This window comes from Anoplophora glabripennis, unplaced genomic scaffold, assembly GCF_000390285.2.
Source record: "Anoplophora glabripennis isolate ALB-LARVAE unplaced genomic scaffold, Agla_2.0 scaffold565, whole genome shotgun sequence".
NCBI lineage: Eukaryota > Metazoa > Arthropoda > Insecta > Coleoptera > Cerambycidae > Anoplophora > Anoplophora glabripennis.
In genome coordinates this window covers 304,799-313,631 of record NW_019416824.1, presented here as the reverse complement: position 1 = coordinate 313,631, position 8,833 = coordinate 304,799, and positions in this window count along the sequence as shown.

Sequence of the window (8,833 nt, the reverse complement as noted above, 5' to 3'; positions counted from 1 at the left end):
AAAGTATCATAAGTCCCCATCGATCCCATGTGTGCTAAAAAAGTTATTCGAGGTCAAAGGTCAAAATGTGAGGTTTTTTGGATTTTTTTCGAAAACGGTAAGTTTTATCAAAAAAGTAGCTCAGACAAAAATTATAGATCTTATAATTATCTACAAAATTCTTATACATTTTTTTCTAAGAATCACCATTCCTAAGATATCGCGATTTTAATAGTTGAAGTAGTCACGATCTACATGATATGCACACATTTCCACACCACCTGTGAGGTAGTGTACTTTGGCGCGTTTTTTTTTAAACGTGGCGTGGTTTCCCCGGTAGGCCTACACCACGAACTGTTATAACGGAATTTTCAGGGATAATATTCTTACAACTGCATGATGATTATTGATATTGATTTTGGTTATTGACTTTAACTGTAGTTCTGATTTCTTTTGATATTTTAATCTGATTCATACTCTTCAAACTCGACTTCAACAGTCATGTCTTCTTCGATTTCTCCTTCTCCTTCTTCTTCTTCTTCTTCTTCATGGATGTTCATAATATGTTCAAATGAAGATGAATCAGCTGTCTCTTCATCGAAGTCTCATGAATCTTCGTCTGTGGTATTCAATTGGACATTTGAGCAAGACTGTCTTTGGCAATTAGTACACGCTGGAGAACACAGTAACCCTACTCTTCTACAGCCACAATTAGCACTGCAACCTTTTTTGCTATTGCAAAAAAGAGTGTTTAGGAGTTTTTCCAGAGCAGATGCAAGTAAAGTTTGAATCGGTTCCAAAGTATTATCTGTTAATTTCCAACCCCAGTCTTCTGGGTTCAGTTGATTGCCTAGCCCATGTCTGAACTTGATAGTATACTCGATACAACTGTTGATTAGCAGAAGCCGGTGTTGGAGGAAGACAAGATAGTTGTACTTGTTTCTTGTTTCGTGTATTTTTTACAAAAGTTTTTACAATAGAGCAGCCAGATGTTATTCAAGGCCATGCGGGTAGAGGGGATTGAATAAGGGACTGAGTTTCTTTTGAGTATATATTCTCAGAATAGTATAGTTTATACATATAAGAGACACAAATAGGCATTTTTGCTTGTATTAAGTGTCTGACTATGTAACGAGCGTTCAAATAAAAACGTGGTCAAGTTGGTTCTGAAAATTTGGACGTAGGGCGTAGCGTATAGCAAATGAACTTAAACGTCATCTGTCAAAGCGCTATATCGCCGCTATCAATTTGAATATTTTCGTTTTAAAAAGCGTTTAAAATGGTGTTTTCTCAAGAACAAAAAGTGTTTATCATAGAGTCCTACTTTAGAAATGGACGCAAGATTGATGGAATATGGAAGTATTCTATTGAGGAATGTTTCATAGAATTTCAAAATCAATTTCCCGGCGTTGTTGAGTACAAAATTTTTCAAAGTGCAGTTCAGCGTTGTGTTAATGTTTTTCGTGAAACGGGCAGTGTAACAAGAAAAGAGGGAAGCGGCCGACCTAAAAAGCGGACTGAAGAATTAAAAGAAAATGTCCAACAAATAATGGAAAATGCGCCAAGAACTTCTGTACGTGTTTTATCACAAATGGTGGGAGTATCAGTCGGTACCTGCCACACAGTGTTAAAAAAAGATTTGCGTTTGTTCTCCTATCGTTTAACTTGTCAGCAAGAACTTCATGAAGTTGATTTTCCGCGACGGGCTGTATTTTGTGAATGGTTTTTAAACAACTACGGTGAACTTCATAATATCACCCTTTTTTCTGATGAAGACTGGTTTCATTTAAGTGGTTACGTAAACTCACAGAATATGAGAATGTGGTCTTCTGAAAAACCAGATAACTTTTTTGTCGAGGGCCCTCTACACGCTCAAAAAATTGGAGTTTGGTGTGCTCTCAATCGAAGGAGGATTTATGGACCTATTTTTTTAATGGTACTCTTACTGCGCAAAGGTATAGAGAAGAAATTATCGCTCCTTTTGTTAACCAGCTGGAAGAAAACGAAATTACAAACTTTTACTTTCAACAAGATGGCGCAAGGGCACATACGGCAGTCGAGACGATGAATATGTTGAGGGAAGTTTTCCAAAATCGACTAATAAGTCTCAATGCTGAACATGTATTTCCACCGAGGTCATGTGATATTACGCCGTGTGATTTCTTTTTGTGGCCTTACCTTAAAAACACTATTTTTGAACTGCCTATTCCTGATTTAAACCATCTGCAGGCTCGACTTATAGACAAGATTCGTGAAATTAACAATACCCCGAGCATCTTAGAAAATGTCTTTAATTCTTTGAGGAACAGGTGTGAAAAGTGCTTGGAACAAGGAGGGGGACACTTTCAGCAGCTGCTTTAATTTATTGTTATAACAAGGAGAGGGACACTTTCCGCAGCTCCTTTAATCGTTTGTTACTGTTATCACGATTATTCTTTAAAATAAAGTTATATAGTCATTAACGTTATTGAAACTGACAGCTGATATACAGCTCGTTGAGAAATGAGGTTAAGTTGGTCGCTATAAGCTACTCCCTACGTCCAATGTGTCAGAGCCAACTTCGACCACGTTTTTATTTGAACGCTCGTTATATACGTGGCATATATATGTGTATATCATGTGGAACGTGACTCCTTCAAGTTTTAGAATCGCGATATCTAAGGAATGGTGATTATTAGAAAAAAAAGTATAAGGACCATTTTCAAATCCAAAAAACTTCAAATTTTGACCTTTGACCTCGAATAACTTGTTTAGCACATATGGGATCAATGGGGACTTTTGAAACTTTATTTCTAATGGTGTACCCAAGGTCCCCTCCAAAATTTAGCTCTGTCGGAATTTTCGTTATTTGACCACTATTTTTATGGCTAATTTGACCGGACTAGTATGAGGTTACTTTGATTGAAATATGAAATTTATATTTTTTAAAATGCTTCTAAACAAAAACGAATCGGACCAATGTTCGTATAAGAGAAAATGTTTGAAATTAACCCAGCGACCATATGTCAAAGTTTGTCATATATCTTGTAGAACACCCCGTACAGTTCTTGCTAGTCTCGTCGTCTGAATATTTCCGGCAACCCATGAGACAGCTCCATCAGCTAAAATAGAACATGGTGAAGGTCTCGTAGATCACAAAGGATGTGCCAGACGCAGATGTTATTCCATTAAAGGTAAACGTTAATCATTCATTGCCGTTAGTGGCGTGTCTCGATCCGGTTTTTTTCAACTACCGCATCGACATTCCTAAGCGGGTTCATTTTTCCTACTCGCATAACGTCAGCGCGGTGACCTGGAGGCGCAATTTGCGTCAATTAGGCGACTGTCGCGTATGAATTACGGCGTTCATTAACATAATCTACGATAAGAACCTCGCTTTAACTACCCGCTTTCGCGAAACGCTAAGTTCGTCCATAAAATTACGGAAAATACCGTTTTATCATGCGAAACCATGGGCGCCAGTGGTATTCTTTACAATTTTTAGTTTTTCGTTTGTAACAACTAAATATGGGTTTATTTTCCAACCCACCACCACCCTGTTGTCGTATCATATCAGGCTTAGAGTCAGCTTGCATATTCCAGTCGTTTAAGCGGTGATCAAGGACGTGCTGATGCGAAACTATTGGCCGAAGCGGATTTAATGGCAATCGCCAAAGTCAATCTTTCATACACGACCGGATTTCGCATAATTTCGTGCGTATCATTCGCGGCTTATACTGTTTTGGGTTAATGTAAGATGTTTAGTATACAGGCTGTTACAAATTCGTTTATCTGTAGTGAGAAGAGAATTAGTAACAGCCTGTATATTAGTGCATGCTTAGCTTTTTTTAAATTTTTTTCTTTTCAAAAATATATAATATGTCACTTTTCGACATATTCAGGTTTAAAACTATTTTTGAAAAAAAAAACAGGAGGGAAATTTACTTCAAATTTTTCATTCTCACCAAACATTATTTCTTTGTTACAATAGTTTGTTATAGGAAATAAATTAATGGTGATAAATAAACTTCTGTGAAAGTCATTTGTTTGTTTCACGTACCTCGTCCATAGCCTCTGCGATCCGTCAGACATAAATTTCGCTCCTGTTTCTTCAAAAACAGTTTTGAACTGAAATATGTCGAAAAGTCCTGAATCAAACAGTAACATATTATATATTTTTGAAAAGAGAAAAATTTAACGAAGCTAAGCATGCACTAATATAGATGGGGTGTTCCATCAAAAAAATGTGATGTGATTTCCATTATTCAATTGTTTTTTGTAATACTGTATTATAAAAATTCATAAAAAACGCTAAAACTTTTTTGTAACTCCACAGATTATAGTGACTAACCCTGTACATTTTGAGAATCGCTGTGCAGGGGAAGGTAATTGTTTGTGCATGCGCACCAGTTTGCCAAATCGTGTGTCAAAAAAATTATTTAGAATAACACCTCAATCGTTTTCGTTCTATCAGTTAAATTTAATTACATATGAGTGAGGGACTCTACTTTAAAAAAGTAGCAACCAGTTTTAAGGCTAATTAAAAATAAATGACGCAGTAATTTTAACATAAATTTTAATTTTATTATGAAGAAAACGCTAAACCATTAAAAAACTAGTTGTATATAGCAAGTTGAACAATTTCATAAAGTTTAAAATTGCACTATTTAATAAACAATTTTTTTGTTAAATTATTCAAAAAATAAATTTAATGATACACACACACTTATACCTCATTGTTAAGAATAAGGTAGTTAAACAGTCAATTATACAAAATGCGTTTAACAATAATAATAAAAATTGAGAGTAGCATAAATGATTGTAATATTTAGGTAATATACAGGGTGGTCGCCGAGGTATCCGAGTTACTTCGTATAAGTATGAAATTCTATGACTAAATTTAAGCAAAAATGAATCTATTCACTTTCCCCGAATTTTCAACAGTTCTTGAAATATCGAGGTTTAGGGCAATCAAATTGTCGAAAATACTTTGTTTTCTGCCAAAATTTAGTTAAAAATTATGTAGAATTGAATGAACTACTGTACCCCAGATGAATGTTTTAGGGCTTCATTTTCAAAATGGCGTGCAAAGTTAGCAAAAAACGTTTTTTTTTTCATTAAAAAAAAAACTAAACATTTTAGAAACAAAACAAAAGTTGTGGAACTATCTACAGGTTGTCCCTGAAGAGGATGGACAACGCTTGACCACAGGTTCCTTGGATGAAAATAAGACTATTTAGCCTAACTTACCTATATACAAAAGTGCACGCCTACTGAGATATAGCCTTCTAAATATAGAATATATAACCTATTTTTTTCAAATAATTTGAAAACAATTTTTCTTAAAAACTTCAAATTTGGTACACTTATTTTTTTATATAAGGGCAAGGTAAATATAGAATTTGGAGAGGATACATATACAGGATGTTCTATTTCTAGTGCCTGTGCCCCACAGGCTATCCCGTTACTTTTTTGTGTTTGCCAATGACGACAGAATTTATATTTTTAAAAATAAGCACTATTTTAGAAGATTTTTTTGCTCTTAAAAAATGTCGATATCGATTACGGATTTCGAGTAAAATTTGCATTTTTTATACATTAAATATAGGCAAAAATTCCGATTTATAAAAAATAATTTATAATTGCAGCCTCAAAGCAGGAAATAATAATGAAAAAACCTCACATTAAAAAAAATAACTACACATTTTTGGTATTAGTATTATCAATCAATAAAAATAAAAATCAACACTAATATTTTAAATAAACAATATCAACTAATAATGTAAGAAAGTCAACATTAACATTTTAAATAAACTGATATTTGTAATCATATTAAAATAATATTACAATATTATCTTGTTCTTAAACGCAAACATTAGTTCTTCGAAAATTAGAAATTACCTCTCATAACATTAATTTCATGTTGTATTCTTTCCCATATTCGTTTTCTGTATTTACTGAAAAGTTATTTTAAACTGTGATCGTCAGCACTCCCCAAATGAAATAATTACATGGGTTTAGGTCCGGGGATCGAGGTGGCCATTTTAAAGGGGCATTATTTCCTCTACCTATCCACCTGTTAGACCTTTAATAACCTGTAATACCTACATGTACCCTGTAATACCAGTAACCTGTAATAACTGGTCTTTTAATACTCTATTAAAGGAACTTTTTGAAAGCCAACCTCTGCCGCTAAACGCCTTTTATTTACTTGAGGAATTTCTTCGACCCTTTCCAAAATTTGTTCCTCCAGCTGAATAATTCCGGCCGTACATTATCCACGATTTAATGTTTTCAGAATATATTCGAACAGTAGCACAACAAGTTCCTTTGCAATACCCCAAAACTACTAACATATCAGTTTGTTCAGCAAAAGTATAAATTGCAATAAAAAACAAGGTAAGCTAAAATTAAATCACAGTTAGCTTGACACAGAACCTTTTAATTATTGTTATGAATTTGTTTCTCTGTTATATGGCACCTCGTACTAGAATGTTCTATTTATCTTAAACTGATTTTATATTATTTAATGTGTAAAAAATGACAATTTTACTCGAAATCAATAAACGACATCAAAATTTTGTAAGAGGCAAAAAATCTTCTAAAATAGTCCTTATTTTTAAAAATATAAATTCTGTCGTCATTGGCATACATACAAAAAAGTTACGGGATAGCCAGTGGCGCACAGGCACTAGAAATATAACATCCTGTGTATGTATTCTCACCAAATTCTATATTTACATTGCCCTTATATAAAAAAATATGTGTACCGAATTTGAAGTTTCTAAGTTTTCAAATTATTTGAAAATAAACTAGGTTATCTGTTCTATATTTAGAAGGCTATATATCTCAGTAGGCGCCCACTTTTGTATATAGGTAAGTTAGGCTAAATAGTCTTGTTTTCATCCGAGGAACCTGTGGTCAAGCGTTATCCATCCTTTTCAGGGACACCCTGTATAACAAAAATTTTGAGCCTAGCCCGATGTCACTGATATATAAATTTATTAGTTATTGCGAAAAAAAAGCTAAAAATCGCATTTCTTTAAAAACTTCTGTATCTTTAAAACGAAAAAGAAATTTCTTACGAAACTTTCAAGTAGAATAAGAGCATTTTTGTAAAATTGCGAAATATTTGATAGTTTTCGCAAAAATCGAGTTTAATAGAAAGTACAGTGTTCTTTCTGTTGAAACTTCGAAACGACTATATCTGCTGAATATTTTAAAGCTAACTTATTGCTAATTTTCGCTTTGCTCAGCGCATATATTCAGATAAAAAATTGCTATATTTAGCGCTGAAATGCGGCGTAGTCCGACATACTTGCGTGCAAACGGAAAGATAAAATAGCCAAACCCTAGTAAACGTTGGGATTTTTTAAAATAATCACAAGATACGGCATATACTTTCCAACGCGTTTCTAGAGCTTCGTAGCAGTATTCGACAGGTTTTTTTGCTTCCATAGAGGGCTTAGCAGTAAATTTAAACAGTTCTTGTATTTGGGTCGCTCTGTAGTGCCATCGGAAGTAAATTAGGAGTAACATCAGCGTTCTCCGCTCTCACAAGGCTAGCCGTTCTGTGAACTTCGTGACGGCCGCCTTGATTAACTTTTCATTGCAACGGAGTCGGTCTAAAGCGGACCCTACACGAGCGAGCTGATGGAAGATTTACAATTTTCAGTAAGCTTAAGGCTCAAAGTTGAGCAGTTTCTATATAATGTAATGTAAAATAACAAGTGTCTTCTGGGTATGTGTCTTACTATGGGGAATTTGAGTGATAAACACAGATCTCTGTCTTCTATAACTTGTCCTTGCATATTCACAACGTTTCCGATTTATTTCTATTGAGTGTATTGAGAACTGCCGATTTTCATAGAAGATGTTCGATGTACCCACCATTTGCTTGCACACAAGCTTCAGCGCGACGTATCCAATTCGCTCGCACGCGTTGCAACATTTCCACGTCCTCTCGAATCGTATTACAGGCAATACGATGTCGTAGTTGGTCGATGTCACGAACTTCCGTGGAATACTGAACACTATTCACGTAATTCTTCTTAACTTTTTTCTGCTCATTTGTGGCAAATTTGCATATGTCTCATTAAAAACTGTACATGTTCTGCTTATAATCCCATTGCAACGTCCGTGAATGAATAATAAATTTAAAATATCAGCATTTGAATATGTATTGTTTTCCATTTCTTATAAACACTAAATTGAACTGTCACTGCAAGAGACTAACAACAAATTGACAGTTTAGTTGTTTGTTTTGAAGTTTTGCTAAAAATTCCACGGCTATCCTCGCAAGAAATTACATGATTTTAGGTGATTACACAAAAAATAGTAGATAACTTAAAAACTAGAAGAGATAGGTATAGGGAACCCTGATACCGTTCGAAAGAGAATAAAATTGTGTATCAGAATATAGAAAAACATACAGGGTGTTCCATTTAAAAAAAACGACTTATGAAGGTTTGAAGTTAACTAAACTCGGCATTAAATTTCTAGCACCCTGTATGCAATTAAGCCACTTTGAAAGTATGGATGGGAAGATTAGGGGTCTAGCTATCCCCCCTGTAAATATTGTTGATTTATCTTTTTACTATAAAATACACATGGTTTGAAGCTAGTCACTGTTTCTCTTCGTTTTTTTGAAAAAAATTAAATATCTCGAAAACGTTTAATTTAAGGAATAGGGAAACTTCATAAAAGTCCACCTAAAATAACACGTAGAATCTAAAATTGCGATAATATATAGGGTGTTCCCTTTAAAATAAGCAAGTTGATGTCGACTTCCGGCATAACCGGAAGTGGTACGTGGACGCCATTATTTTAGTTGAGAAGGGCATGCCCGAAAATCCGGTATCCCAAATTTTTAAAA